Below are 16,590 nucleotides of genomic sequence, written 5' to 3' on the forward strand. Positions count from 1 at the left end.
GTGGAGCTTGAGAAAGTTGAGCCTGCACTTGTGCCGTTCTATTTGCAGAGAAAACCACCAGAGGACCAGATAGAGGACCTGTTCATGTTCTACTTCAATGAGACCAGACAAACGCCCCTACTGTTCTCTGTAGCCAAGTCTGAGACTCACTGATGATGAATAAGACCCCCTACAACAGCTATAACTACCTTCCTCGACCGGGAGGATGCAGAACGTCTTGTTACTTTACTTGAAATAAAAGACAGCACAACATCTTCCACCTGCAAAGAACATGTTGAAATACTGACATGAATCCTCTGCCAGGAAGCTTTTCAGCTGCTGGTGCGCTGGGATCCTTCAGGAACTGTGAAATGCTCCCGTCATGGTGCAGCATCACAGCATGAAGTGAGGTGGATAAGGTAGTAAATAGGAAGAGACATGGCTGTCACCCAAGTAATTCTCAGAAGTTGCTTCCAAACACATATGCTTTAATACGTGTGTTCTCAATCTCATGGACAGATTTATAGTAGTCCTCAGCGTTTATTGACTTTCAGTGGAATTGTATCGTGGCAACCATATCTTGTTATTGTTTAACAAAATATTCTGTCCTATCAAAAGTAATGAGTCCAACCAAATGTTTGACTAAAAAATAAGAAAATTACTTTTTGTCTTTCTGTTTGCTTATCTGCATTGAAGATCAATTTTAATTTATAATAGTCTACAATGTAGCAGCATTGTTGGTGGTGATGTTCATCATTCAAATTGCCTTAACGCACAAGGGACTGAAGTGATAAATGGAAGAAGAAGGAGCAGCCACAGTGAGCAAGTGTTAGATGAAGAGCTGCAGGCGACAGGCTGCACATCTCCAACTCCTCAGCACGTTTACTGTAAGAAAACTTCTCACACAGTGTGCAGCATTTAATCAAATTGCAGATGACATGATGAAGAAAATCTTAGGGATTATAACTTTAATTGATATTGATTTCAGGCATATCTCCTATTGCATGTAAAGTGAGGACATATAGCTGCAGGTGGTGACAGCAACCTGATGATGAATCACCGGCCCACTTGACACCCCATGTTAAGCATCTACACACACACACACACACACATCTCAAAACAGTACATCTCCACTCTTCCTATCCTCCATCACGGCTCGTTTTCCATCCTTGTCTGGTTGTCAACTGCACATTCAGCCAGCTCGCTGCTTCGACAGGCCCAGCAGTCGAACGATACCGGAGCTTCAGGGACACCAGCTGACATCCCATATTTATCACCTCTGCACTCAGATTCACACTCAGGGGCATCTGAACGGGAGCCCGCTGGAGCTGACTGGCTGTCACAAGTCCGACGGAGGTTAGGTCACCGCAAAGTTCAACGACAGTGGAGAGACAGACAGACGAGACAGGAAGACAGACAGATAACCTACAACATTACAAATAAACATCAATCAAAACACATTATCGGTTAACATCAACTGACTTCAAGCATCTGACAGCCTGTCATTTTTCTCCCTCTCTTCTAGTGTCCTGTCAGTGTTACTTTCTGGATCACTAATTTTATCCTTATCTCACAGGGGCCACATGGATCATGAAAACCCAAAACCAGCAGGACATGAAGACCAAAGGATTGTCAACTCTCTATCAAAATTGAATGCTAACAAACACACGTTCGAGTTCTAAATTATGTTGGAATAAATTGTGTGAGACACTCCAAATTTGCAAGCTGGGAATTATATACAATTGCGGTTTGGACATCTTTTAATCATTAAACAGCTATCTTAAAACACACAGCTAACTGAGACAACACTGACACAAACGGTTTTTGGTTGTTTCTGATAAATAATTATATGAAAAGGAAGAAAAAGAAACCATCTTTTCATGGAAGTCTGCATATTTCTGATAACTAATTGTATTGTACTGGTAATCACAGGAACAAGGCCTGCCTAAAGTGTAAAAACAGTCACAGGGGGATGCATGTATGCACATGCTTAGCTTACAAGTGCCAACCAGAACTGGATGTCACATTGTACTCATTCCAGAGCACATTTCACATCCAAACCTACATAAAGACTAGATGTCCCTTCAGCTAAAATACAAAGACACTAAAAAAGGTTCATCTTGCCATCTGAATCTGTGAAAATCAAGTGCAGATCTTACAGTCAGGGGAAATATTACATCTTTGCGAGAGGAGACATGCGAAAACAGATTTTCTTTGAAATAATGCCTGTAGCGTGGTGAGATAAGGACTAAGGTATGATAACAGTCCACCTCAAAGCACTCATACGCTGTATCGTCAGCACAAATTCGTCTTCTCGGAAACATTCCTGTCTGTTGCAGCTCAGCCTTTATAGCCCATGCCTCTGAAGCCAAGAAAAATGTTACAAAACAAAATACAGCCTTGACATCATGTTAAGCTGTTGAATTTACAACCAACTGGTAAATTCAGCAATGATAGGGCGCAAGTGTCTGACTATAAAGACCACAGGATCTGGTGTGTATCACAGAGTTTCCCAGCAAGATCTTTGTAATCATTACCAGACACGCAGGCAGACAGAGCTAAACTCTTTCCTTTCTCATGTACGCATGTGGAATGGTCTTTAGTTTGGTGCCCTTGGTAAAGATCCTTTTTGTTGGAGAAAACCCAATCTGTTCCTATTACTCTCCCACAATGTGAATGACATCTGCTGGTAAACTGAGCCTGTAGTCTGTCCACCTGCTGATGTGATCCCTCTGCACTGTGGTCACTCTCTGCTCTGTTCTGTATCCGAGGTATGTAGCTCATTGGCCAGGCTTTGCAACATGGTGTGGTTTTCCTTGGTCACCCTCAAAGGCATATAAGTGACCCCTATTTTGTATGAGTAAGGAGACAACGAAAGACGCAGCTCCCAGACACCGCTAGCACTTCTTTTCATGTCACTATCAGCCTAACAAATCTCCCCCTTGCTTCCCCTGCCCTGCGACTGCCCGCCAGAGTGTGTACTGTATGTGTGTGTTTGGTTGAAAGACAAACGGGGGGTTTGAGGGAAGCAGGTAGCAAAAAATCCCACATACCTGCCCAGGCATCCCCGGCATGTTGTCTGAAATCCCCCGATCTACTCATGTTCACATTCTCATAAAGTAGAGGTGTGGCCTCACCTTGCTGCAGCTTGTCTGCAGTCGTGCGTGCAGGATGTGTCCCTAAATGGATTTCCTTTATCAAGTGAAGGACACATGTGTTTATATTGAGACTGTCCTCACCAGAAAAAGGACAGTCAGACGCTCAATACTGACCTATATTTGTGTTTTCCTGACAAGTTTCCCCAATGGCTCTGCAATCAACAATGTTTCTTTGTAGCACAAGTAACATAGGCCTAATGTTGTTATACTATTGCAAAACCACTTAGGAAGGAGGTCAGGGTAAATGGTTGGGTCAATAAAGCATATGACTTTGAAATTGGAGACTGTGATTATGGTCTGTCTCCTAACAACAGTCAACATTGGTTTCTTTCAAAGAATTGGAGTTAGATGAGAATAAGAATAGCACTCTCATGTCTGGACCGTAATGTTGAAGCTCCTGCCAGCAGTTGTTTAGCTTCGCTTAGCATAAAGACAGGATACAATGGGAAACAGCTATCCAGGCTCTAACAAAATACTATCCCCAAAGCTCACAAATAAACATGTTATATCTATCTTATATCTTACCTATGGACAGAGCCAGGCTACCTGATTTAACGTTTCTAGTCTTTGTGCTTAGCTAAGCAAACTTGCTGCTGGTTGTATCTTCACATATACAGACATGAAAGTGGTATTGATCTTCTAATCTACTGTAACTCTCGGCAAGAAAGCAGGATTTTACGTGGTCTACACAGAGGTGGCAGATCAGAAAATGCTCATGAGTCTTCTTTGAAATGGTCACATGGGTTTTTTTGGAAGGCATTATTAAAATGTTCTGTCATTTCCGTATAAGGACCTCTTGATTTCTCTGTGTTCTGTAAATGCATACAAAGATTAAAAGCACATGTGTGTTCAGTGCAAATGCCAAGTGTGTGTTGAATATCTGAGGCCGGTGTATCTTTGTAAGTGTTAGTGCACAGGACAGAGAGGTCATCGTGGATATCAGAGGGGCTGAACAGCAACGGGAAGCCTTATCAGCCCAACCTGTCGCAGCTTTGTGTTTGCCTCCGTTCAGCACCTCATAATCAGGCTCTCACTAGGGCCAGGACTATTGACTCAGAACACATGTCACTGGAGCTGATTGCTGCTTACCTGCGCCTGTCAAGGAGAAATAATTGGCACCAGATTACGTCTTATCTCTGAGCTTCCGGATGCTGTCACTCAGATGCTCTTCACGCTTGTCTGCCACTGATACACTGTGTATGTGTGTGTGTGTGTACATAGAAATAGAAGTAGAGCTCTCTGATCCTCACATCAAATCAGGGACACCTGTCTTCCACCGCACAAATCAAGAGCAGAGAAAGATTGATTTAAGTAGTGAGTTCACTTCCTGAGTGGAAACGAAGAGATTATAACAAATCTATTTCTGCTGTTTCGGATGACAGGAAAGGTTAATTAAAGCACGAGGGAGTTGAGGAGGATCGCTGGCTCAACTGACAGGAAAGGTCATTTAGTTTCCTTATTCCTCTGTCTCTGGTCTGCAAACCCAACCTTCATTAAGTTCCCATTATACTGTACATATAGCAATCAGAACAGGATACAAGGAGATTAAGTGCAGCAAGAACAATACTTTTCTGCTGGCTTTCCATCCTTTATAAAAAATGATTAACAATAAGGACTTATTATTCTTCATTTTCAACTTTCAGTAACAAATTATGAAAACTATTCTTAATTTTTGTGCATGCCACTTTGGATAGATATTCAAAATAAGACCCAGCATACACCAATGCAGTGTGACTGACTAGGCGTTCATGCTTTTCTTTCAACACACACTGCCATGGACAGCTGCCCTAAATGGCCTTGCAGGGCCGCAGGTGAAAGGTTAGAGGTCATGAGGGGTCTGAAGGTGAAAGCTCATCCTGGCCCCTTTACACACTTCAGCATAATCAGGAGCTAAGCCGGGTCAGGAGACAGAAGGGTGGTCATGAGGATACTGGGGAGAGATGTTTGAGGAGAGCAGGGAGAGAAGAGAAAATGCACTTCCTAAGAAAGGACGATGTTGCAGTTGCAGCTGTTTAAAAAAAAAGAAAGTCTAAACAGTTGAGATACATTCACTGTTGACTCTTCATAATCCTGTTTTCTGCTCTGTTACACATAACCAAGTGTAGTGGGATATGTTCATAAAAATTCATAAAATGTATATAATTTATCCAAGTATACTGAAAAAAAAGTTGGATTTTCCGAGAAACATAAGAACGACATGGCCCTGCCTCTTAAGATATCAGTGCGCTCCTCTGCCTGACTCTTTTTCTCCTTTACACTAATCTTTGGATTTTGGAGAACATGAAAAACATGGGTTGGTACTTTATGTTGTTTACAAAACGCTCAATGCCAAGGCGCTGTCTGGGCCCGTGGCTGGCTGTTGTAAGCACAAGTGTTTATGTGTATGTCTGGAACTGGGGTCATGCAGATGCTGCAAGCCGCTGTAATGATGATGAAGCTGTGTTTGTTGTTGTAGCTGTGCTGTTGCTTGCAGCGGGCTGGTCAGGGCGGCGGCGGTGGTCAGTGGTGACAACGCAGGTTAGAAGGATTATAGGAAGGGCTGAATAATGAGACAGAGCTAGTGTGAATGAATGAAAAATCCCTCCTCTCCCTCGCTGACCTCTGACCTGGCACTTAGAACAAACACTCTCCCTCTCTGTCAGCTGCACCAACACACACCCAGATGCACAATGGTTCCTCAGAGGGATCTGTTCATTTTTATTTATCGATTTCTCCTAATCCTCTCTTCGGATTGGGACCGTTAAAATTAGTCCCAAACAGAGCCAAGTTGTCGATGAATCAGTTTCTCCCCACTGATTCTAACCAGACCTGAACAAAGCTCAATTTTAAGCGTGCCCTCTTATTTGCTCGTGTATCAAGGTCATGGCCAGTGTGTTGCTAGCTGGGGGCAATGAGAGGGGGGTAATTAGGAGGTAAATTTAGAGAGACCATTAGCAGCAAGTGTTGACTCAGAGTCCACTGGGGACAACAGCCACCTCTACCCTCTCTGGGTGTTCCACTCTCCAGTCCAGCACTGAGAATCTACTAAATTCCCTGTGGTCATTTTTCACCCACAACAGCAAATGGTGTGGTAGAGGAGGGAGATTGGAGGGAGATTGGAGGGAGGAGTCCCAAGGGGAGAGGAGCCTGACAGCGAACCTAAGAACTTCCATTTATCAAAGCAGGCAGGAGAGAGCCATGGAAACTCTGAGTCGAACTCTGAGAGAGCTCCTCTATATAGCCAATACCGAGAGGCTGAGATCGCCTCTACTGCTTCTGGAGGGGCAAAAAACACTGCTCACAAAGGGTTCTCTAACTTGTATTCTAATCATGAGTTGGACAGAGGACAAAATACCCTTATTGTGTGCCCAAATACACACAAAACACTGATTGAGACCTCGGCTGCCAGCTTAGGTAGAGCAGGAGTGGAAAAAGAGACGAATGGAAGGCTAATGAGCAAGCAAGATTAAGTGGTCAAGTGCTAATATACATACAGATAGCACATAAATATTCCTCTATTATAAACATCGCAATTCACAAGTTAAGCAGCACAGCACATACCTGAACTTAAGAAGTTATATGTAGAGTTTTTACTGCATCACTAGATCATCACTAATGATTAAAACGTTACAGGACTGTTCTTTTGGCTTCTTTGGTTTGGAGGAATCTGGTAGTTGATGCATCAAAAGCTGCAAGGAAAACTCAGACACTGAGATGCTGCTGGAGGTGCAAAAAGCACAAAAGTTCATTCAGCAGATGTATGAAGTGGCATGTGCTAGTAGGCTGGAAGAAGCAGTCCAGACCAGGCCTGTTAGGTTCAAGTTAAAGCAGTAATGGAAGGGAGTTTTGAGGAGTCTAATGGTCTTGGGGATGGAACTGTAACCTGATGGTACTGTTTTAGATGCTCTGGAAATCTTCTCTGAGATGGAATGGGGGCAAACTGTCCAAAGGAGGGAGGGAGTGTTAGTTATGCCTCTGCAGTGCTAATGCAGCATTAATGGTACGTACCCTGGACAGACTGTCCTCACAACGAAAACGACACGATCAGTAGAGCAAATGCACAAAAGTGACATGTTTATATTCGAGTGACAAAGCTCTTTAGCTGCTGTGGGAACTCTTTTCGTTGGGAGTAAAGGAGGAAACAGTGTGACATTGAAATCCACAAAGTTTGCAGAAGGACAAGGTCTGGGTTGATGGGTTGAACAACAGTGTGAACAGTGTTCAAGTGTTGAATGACATGGGAGAGTGCTGTTCATTCCCTGTTTCCTACTGACACTCATGACTGTTTCTTTTCACCATGTCCATGGCTTAGGCTATGTTTCAAGGGTCCAATCCTCCAATTATTACTCATCCAGATAATGTTTAACAACATCTGATATTGCGATGTGTCTGCACTCAAAAAGCTCTCCAATGTTCAACAGGCCAAAACATTATCTTACATTTAGTCATTTCAATCAGCCATTATTTTGGATGACAAAATAAAACATACTTATCTCTCAGTGAGGAGTGATGAGGAAACAAATATCTCAATATCAGTTATCATTTTCCTGTCCTGCATCAACCTCCTCAGACTGTTTGAACATTTCTGCCAGATTCTTCTGCAGATTCTTTAATGTTGTTTTCATGGCAGCTTTACTGATCTATCTTAAATCTCCCTCTCAACGCCCAGTTAATGCTGTTTTGATTCATCACCTTCGTCTTTCCTATGACACATTTCCTTTTCGTTGGCTTGTCTGATCCTGCCAGCATCTTCTACCCACTGTCTGCATACCAACCCATTGAGATAACACATGCCTTTTTCTGTTGATTCCTTCGCTCCTTTCTTTAGCACCCAGCATGCCACAGGTGGAAGAACTAGGGTGATGGGGGAAAATGCATGCATGATGTGTGCAGTGATGATGTATTAAGCTATGACTGTCAGCCTCACACTTCATCCATTAAGTATTTCACTACAGCATGAAGAAAGAGGATTGTGAGAAGTGACATGTCTAATGAGATTCAACAATTATGGTTCCCACGAAACGCTGTTCGAGTTTTAAGCACATTTCGGAAAGTTAAAATAAAATGCTTGTGGTTGTGTGGTTCCATCAGTTAATGCGCAACATTACTCAAGAGGATGAGACATGACATATTAAAACCAGGTCCAATAACTGATAAATTATGGCGCTTCATTGCTGTTTCCCAGCTAAGATGGCATTTACTGTATGTTATTTTAATAAATGACTCTTGTGTCCGCTCAGACCGTGTGGTGTTTTTGTCCGCCACCCCAGACATGATGCTGAACTGGGGATGTTGCATATTATGCGTCCTAAGCTACCAGGCCACCTGAAGAGACCGGAATAACTTTTTTTGCCTTATCTTTTAGAATTTACGGTATTTCATGCAGATATTTTTAATAGCTGCAATGCAGATATTAAAAATGTGCATTAAAACAGATGGATGGAAATGTACTTCATGAGCTCAGCTGGTAGCCATTGTTCAATGCACTGCATTACTCAGGACATGCTTTGTATGAGTCTTATCCTGAATCCAGCGTGAAATGAGATGGTCAATTAGAGGTCTTTAATGTGAATATAAACCTGCCCTTGGTCCCAAATAGCCAGCCAGGGCAGTCAGTCGAGCTCTGGGGTCACCAACATCTGTGAAGTTATACTACAAGCCACTAATGGGCGAGTGCCAGAAGCCCATCTGCCTCTGCACGGTCCACATAATACCACATGCCCTGCTGCTGCATACACCCTCTTGACCCCACGTTGCTGCTAGACAAAGGCAGGGTTACCCCCGACCAGGTACGTGTCAGCGCAGACCCCGGGTCGAGTCTCGTGCACTAATGCCACATGACAGGCAGGGGACAACCGGATAATGCTTAACAATCAGGCGGCTGGTTGTTGAGCAGCGTGGCGTGGTCCTCAGATGGGGTGGCAGAGTCACGTCTGCAGTGAGAACCTGCTCATTTGTCTGACAGGCTTTGTGCTCAGTTAACTGCAAGTGGAAGCTTTGCCACAAAGACTGAGACAGGCATGCAAACCCACCAGACACCAATGTCCTTTTCAAACCAGCTCAATTTACCTCCTAAAGAAATATCCTTCCAATTTTTTTCTACGGTGTGTGCTGCTTTTTGAGGTGAAATGAAACCTTTGGAGAATATTTGTCTCAAAACATAATTTCTGCTCTGACAAGTACTAAAGAGATATCAAATAAAATATATATATTTTGTCCAGTAGCTGCCACTACAAATCCTGGTTGACTGACACATGGACATCCTGTAGAAGATCAAGATTCTTCAAAACACACTGTCTCAAGAGAAGTTCTTTGCAAACAGATCAAACATAACATTCCTCTAGTAATCCATTCCATTACTGGGCGGTTGTGCAGCAGTGAACCAACAGATCAATATGGCATTGACCTCAGCAGATGATTCTTAGGGTAATTACACTGGGAGCACAAACTCTGCCTTTCCCGTCTTTTAAGCTCTGCAACCACAAGCTTGCAGAAAAACAAATTAACCAGCAGCGTCCTCAGACAGTTTCTGAGTATATTCTCAAACAAAAACACACCGATATTCCCTTTACAAGTTATTACAGGTAACTCCTGAGCTGTTATTTCTTGGGAGCAGCCCAGGAACAATATTATGTTCACTTCTTATGGCCTGGGTGAGAGCAGCTTGAGCCCCACAAATGTTTCATTTCTTGGATTTGGGCCCGACACTAGTGCTGCTTACACTAAGTCTCCTCTATCACTGAATCCTTCCCAGAACAGGCCAAAACGAAGCAGCAGCTTTATTTGTGTGTCTATGAGACTGTTGTTCTGTATGTCTGCGATCCAGTAGTCGTCTCTTTAGTGATTCTTTGGAGGCTAGAATCTCACTGCCTCTTCTCATGACAACCATCTTTCTTTGTCTCCCTTTCAACAGTGACTGTTTTTATTTTTGTACATTTGCAAGCACGGGAGGGGCATCTAATACATCCTCAAATTAATATCCACACAAAAAACAGACACAAACACATTCACACACAGAGAGATTTGATCCAAACATTCAATGGAACACAGCAGGAAAGTTTGATGAGTGCTGTGGGAGGAGAAGAAAGTAGGAAGACCAACTGGTGAGAATTAGCTGACTGGATGCTGTGAGTGACAGAGCATCCATGTTAACGTGTCCATTTACTGTCTGTGTGTCTGCTTTGCTTTGGCATAAAATGGGAGGAGAAGAGTGGAGAAACAAAGTGGGGGACGATGACCGTCAGTCAAGGGCATTCATCTTTTCTTAGTAAAGAGTGGCTGTATGATGAATATGATAGTGGTGGGATGGGAGGGAGTTGAAGCGAAAGGGGAGAAGGAGCAGAAGTGGGGGAAGGGTGGCACAAAGGAATGTGGGAATGCTAAAGAACATTGTTATGGAAATAGTTGGGTTTGGGGACATATTTCTAAACTGTAAGGACAGTAAAAAAAAGAGAATATAAAGTCACATCCTTGTTCCAGTGATGCACAGATCTTGTAGCTTTCACAAGATGCCAAAATATTTCATTGCTTCTTTTTTTTTACTTTTGCAATTCTATCATCCCATGCCACCTGTCTTGTTTCTATGCCAGAGGGTCTCTCTGTGAAGATGATAATTTGACAAGGCGAAAGCCAAGCTCATCAGAGGTGTGAAGGAAGACATACATCACAAACAGGTGGCGCAATGAAGTGTAATCTCACAGGGCCACAGTTAACTTAGACCACCTTAGTGCCATCAGCTTTGGAGTAGGAAGTACTAAGTTTAGTATGTGACAAAAAGGAAAGTTGCATGTGATGATCTTTGCCAATATGAGAATGGCCTGAATTACTTAAAAATGAGTTGGCCTAACAGAAAATAATTACAGGCTAAAAACAACCATTTACATTCCAATAGGTTAAATATGTGCTTTGAAAGCAAAAAAAAAAAAGTCATTCAAGATGAAACATGTAGGCAGCCATTACATCTTTAATGGATAATGTGAATTGTCTGCTAAAGGCGGGCCCCGATCTTTCATCCAAGCCTGCAATTAAAGCAAAGCTACCCAAGGTCAGGCTGACTGACAGGCTGACAGACCTATAGATTACTGTCTGTCTGTGTAATCCACAGCCTTTTTACTCCCCTTGCTGACTGACATACTCACCCCTCCCATTTAAAAACACCAGCGCCTGTTGATTTGGCGGCTTTCATGTTTGATGGACAGATGGGACATCCTACCCTGTGACCCTGTGACCTTTTTCTCACCCTTGATCATAATGGTCACTATGCAGTGTGCGGCTGTTTAGAGGCAGCCGGGAGAGGCTTTTGAATGGCTCTAGTTTGTCTCAAATTCATATTCATATTATTAGGACAAGTTTCCCAAATTAAATTATTTCAAAATTACAATTCAGATGGTGAGTTTTTGCAGTCAAAAGAGACACAAGTGGCAAAACTAAGAGGAGAACCAGGAAGAGAGTAACAGATGGACAAATTCATACAAGTTGGCATGTCTGAACTACACAAACCACATCAAGGCCTCTGGTTCACATAAATAATGATGTCAGTACTGCACACCAATTAATTGTTCAGATTACAGGCTTTATCAATGACATGCAGCAAGTGGAACAAAACTCTGTGCGCCCAAATACCAACAGCAGATCAGAAAATGGTTGTGATTTCTCTGACATGTTATTGTTGGCAGTTATGCTAAGTGAGATTTAATATGCACACAAATGGAGATAGACAAGCAATGTTGAAATGACCTTTCCAATGGGTACACAGTCATGATGCAACGCATTAATAATCATAGCGGTAGCGTCTCATAACCTGCCTATTACAGTAAGACTCAGCAAACCGTAGCTATTTAGCTTTAGGCTCACACGCATTGAATGCAACACATCTGTTCTCAAACCCCCAGGTGGGAGATGCTCAGACAGGTTTGACAAAAGAAAGTATTAGCTGGAAGTACCTGTTTTGATTGGAGAATGAGTGAGAGATGGCAAGATATAAAGAGAAATAGAGAGGAAGGCAAGAGTCTTATCAGTTGGGAGGAAGGCAACATGCGTGACAGTGGGAAATCTTGGTCACACAGTCCCTCCATACGTGCACACATGGGGTGTTGAAGAAGGCCGGTGATTGCACAGACACATGGAGGCTAAAAACGTTCTTATCTTACACTGTCATACCTTCTCATAAATCAGCGCTTAGCCATCCGTTCTGCACTGATAAGGCAACCAAACACAGACTGATCCACCCCAGGAATGGAGAGAGAGAGAGAGACTTTTCCTCTTTTATGAGTGGCCTCTCTAGCTCTCCCTCACACTCCCTTCCCTATCTTCGTTATCTGTTTTTCATTCATCAGATCTGAACAGCAGACAAGTTATTTTTTTCCCTGCTTGGAGCTTGTTTGTTTGCAGCCTGCCATATTTTCTCTTGTAGCTTTTCCAGCAGTCTGGTTATGATCATCTGAAGAACTTGTGAATCATTCGCAACATTCATACAAGAATGAGTTGGGAGTGTTGGGAAATGGTGTTTTTGTTAAATTAAAAGAAAATTTAGTTTAAAATGAATCTGCCAGGTAGATGTCACTGAACTGTGCCTACTGTGCTCTCGTGATACAAAAGAGCGTTCCAATGCTAATGTTTTTCATAGTCGAACCAAGAATCTCCACAGCTGCTTCCTTATCTTAACAGATTTTATGGAGTTTTACGGATTGATGATGAAAATAGTCTCTGTGTTCGGGGAGATGCATAAGCCGTCTTTCTCAGAGTTGGACTTTAAACTGATGTGATTCACATTCAGCAATGTGGGACAGTGTGGAAAGCAGCTAACATAGATCCATCAAAAGTGAAAAAAATACACTTTCCAACAACTCCCTGTATTATTTACATTTCTTGTGTAGGAGCAGTTACATGTTTGGAGGTACAGTATTCAACTATATCATCAACAAAACCTGAGTAACTCCACACCTGATGTAGCTGGAAATGAATAAATGGTATATTGTCAAGAAGTAACTCAAACAGGGTAAATACTGTCAATATTTGTAAAAAAAAATCAGTAAAAAGCTTGTGCTAGACTAATCTGTGGAACTATTGCATGTATTATTAACAAAATATTTGTAACTACAAAAACAATTTTAGTGAGAAATCAATTCAGTGAAACACTGAAGCGTGCAGTGCAGTGTAGCAACTGAAATAACTGTTCCTGTTGTTTTTATAGTCTAATTTGCTCGTAATGCATTGCAACGCTTTGTGACTAATTAATCATGCATAGTTGGTTTAATAGGACAGCATAATCTGGTCACAGTAGTGAAAAGGTAAATTTCACGCTGTGCACCAATCCTACATGTGAGTATCATGTGAGTGTTAAAAGCAAAAGCCATAGACTAATGAATTCCAAGCTTTTCATACTCTCTATGTGATTATACTTAAACAAAGCATTGTTTCGTTGGGAGAACTTCCCTATGTCAAAAGACATTTTTTTGTTTCCTCTGTCTGATTCTCAGCTGAGGCGACCACATTAAAACTACATCTGTCAGCCATGGAAAAAAGTTCGTGCCTCGGTGTTTGTGCCAGGATGTGCTGCTTCCTATAAGCTCTCAGAGGGGCTGCCTGTGGTCTTCCATCATTGTAGTGCGGCGAAAGCACATGGTCCAGAGGAGCACATCAATTCATCAAACATGAAATCCTACAGAACATGAAAGCCCAGGATCACAGCCAAGCTTTGAGTGATGACTGTTTCAGCATTTGTGCCAAGAGGAGGAAAAGTGAGAGATGAGAATGACGAGAGACAGAGAGAGAGAGAGAGAGAGAGAGAGAGAGAGAGAGAGAGAGAGAGAGAGAGAGAGAGAGAGAGAGAGAGAGAGAGAGCAGAGGGAGGTAAAGGATGGACAGAGATGCTTTGAGCGTTAATGCCATGCCAGTGTTGTATGCTACTACCCCTCTGCTTCCCCAGGGACATGAATGAAGTAAATGAATGATGGACCCAGCCCACACAAACGCCCCTCTTCTATTGAGACCAAGCAGTCCATTCATGGGGATGAGTGAGGCGTCGACACCAACAACAACAATAACAACAGCAACATAGGAGGCCCTTACTCCTATTTCTCATTCATACATATGTATGCAGTCACACAGACACACACATATGGCAAAGATACCATGGACAACACTGCCAACATACCATTAGGGACACCTAGAGAGGGTTCCTGAGAACAGGGCTGACTAACAAAGCTCGGAGGCAAAGGGGCGTGAACGGGGCAGGCATGGAGAAAATCTTGGCATCACGTCAATGCAACCGCCACAATGATTGGGGATGAGAGGCCATCTCCTCCTCTCCACAATCAGCACATTATCAGCCACGCAGGAAGCCCATCAGTGCATGAACCCAGAAAACAAGGCCTGGAAACCTCATGTTCCACCACATTCTGTCCTTCCTCCTCCACTCGACTCCTCTCTGTTGTTCCTCCAGGACCAGATGGGTTCAGGGGGTTCTCGCCCACACAGGGGTGATCTCACTCAGAGGTCTGACCTTCAAATTCAGGCATTACTTGCCTGAAGCCACAGCAGCTAATGGAACATGGGGAATACAAATCCGATTGAAGCGAGATCAATCTGACAAGGAGGGCTTTGCTATTTACCGAGCATTTAGATCTAAAACCTTGAAGGTGGGCTTTGTAATGATGTTAGCATCTGACTGGGGCTCAGTTTTCACCAATTAAGCATCCGGCAAAGAGACCGTATGCAGAGTGTATGAAAGTAAGAGAGGGCTGCAGCTAAAACATGAAATACAGCTCTGACAGGAGCAGGAGGACAAGAAGGAATGTTCCGGCTTTTTTAATCCAATAGTGAGACACAACTTCTGCAACCTCCCACAGGATCATGGTCAGGCTCAACCACAGGCCTCATTTCTCCTATAATCACATAGACAGCAACTTGGTGCACATCCAACGTATACACACAGAGGTTTGATAGACTACACTCTGAATCTCCCACACCTGAGAAATTTCATGAGCCTGTGGGTGTTTGAGGTTACCCAGCTTCTTACTTAACGCAAAAACAACTCTGACATTTCATTTAGGAGTGAAAAAAGAGAGGGAAACATTTCCCATAAAACTTTGCCAAACTGACACAGTGTGAGTGACTTTGATCGCTTTAAACACTCAGAAAAAAGAAATATTTGTACTAGTTTGTACTTTGGCTTCACATCATTTTGTACCATCAGTGAATAGATGTATGGTTCAAAACGTGCTTTGGGCTTTCCTCCAAATGTTCCACCGTGCCAAATTACTTACAACACTTCCTCTAAGACAATCTGTATGACAATATGTAAGTGTGAAGAAAGTCGACAGTTTTCATTGACTCTAACATCGGACCTTGCAGTGCGAGGTTATGGTCGGGACACTGGCACGCAGCTGAACTGTGGAGGCAGTCCGAACAGTCACAGGCTGAGGTAAACCATCTCAACCAACACTCATACATGGCTAATGGGAAACAGACACACAATTTGTCCTGAGTGTGCCTTTGTGCACCCACACTCCTCTCTTCTTTCTCATTCTCAAATCCCTCCATCTATCCATGCTCTGGCTGAGATAGCAAACCTGACACTGATGCCCTGTAGTCCATTAGCACTCTCAGAGCCCCGTCTGAGTCTGCTCTATTGCTCCCTTCACATTTTCCTCCACTCACCCTATCTCCCTGACAGTCCTCGCTTCTCCTCTCTCACCCCTTATCTGACTCTCTACTCTGTCTCTCCGTCTCCCTCGCCTCCTTCTTTCATCCTGCATGTTGTCTGAGCTGGAATGAGAAGAGCTCCTCAAGTTCAAGACGTCGGTCTCTGACCATAGGGAGGACTACAAGCCTGTAGTCACTCATGTGAAATTTAGATATGATGGGGCTGTACAGAATCTCCTTAGACACTAGGCGTGGAACAAAAAAAATTGATATTGCAACATATCATGATATTTCCACCTATATCGATACATTTTTTTAAAACACAGGACTGCTCAGAATAGACTCAGCTACTTTGGGTTACCATTACCAGAGTGCCACTACCCTCCGCCCCCTTATTGCGGCGCTGAACCGACTGGTGATGGTCAGATGGATGGCAACTGTAGGTGAGCAGCTGTTGTCAGACTCTGCGTGTCCCGCTGGAGCTTTGACAGTCACTAGAAGCACATTCATCCCTTTGTAAAAGTTTCTATGTGGTACCTGTGTTGTAGCGGAGCTAGCGGCTCTACTACGTGAGGTTCTCCAGTTTGTGTGTGTGTGTCTGTGGGGGAGTGTCAGTACATAGCTGTAGTCCTATTTATCATGTTAATGTTACCGTTGTCACTCGTCAGCCCTGAATATCTTCTAAAGCTTTGAATATGGCACAAATGGAGCTCAAGATTTTGAAAATATCAATTCACATTTCAATATATAATGGTGGCAAATAATTATTATTTCCATTATCAAATAATCAGTTATTTTTTGATTATCTTAACTGTGAAGAATCTCAAAG

General features: G+C 43.0%; 1 protein-coding gene and 1 long non-coding RNA gene across 3 annotated transcripts in view; one reads left to right on the forward strand and one right to left on the reverse strand.

The window, feature by feature from the left end:
* sema3fa (sema domain, immunoglobulin domain (Ig), short basic domain, secreted, (semaphorin) 3Fa) overlaps positions 1-16,590 on the reverse strand; it is a 48,871-nt gene that overhangs the window by 21,398 nt on the left and 10,883 nt on the right. The gene's annotated exons all lie outside the window — the stretch shown is intronic.
* Positions 302-1,978, forward strand: LOC137182258 (uncharacterized). Its single transcript, XR_010928292.1, has 3 exons — positions 302-866; positions 968-1,335; positions 1,556-1,978. It is a non-coding gene; the product is annotated as an uncharacterized lncRNA (long non-coding RNA).

The sequence above is a fragment of the Thunnus thynnus genome, chromosome 4 (assembly GCF_963924715.1).
Source record: "Thunnus thynnus chromosome 4, fThuThy2.1, whole genome shotgun sequence".
NCBI lineage: Eukaryota > Metazoa > Chordata > Actinopteri > Scombriformes > Scombridae > Thunnus > Thunnus thynnus.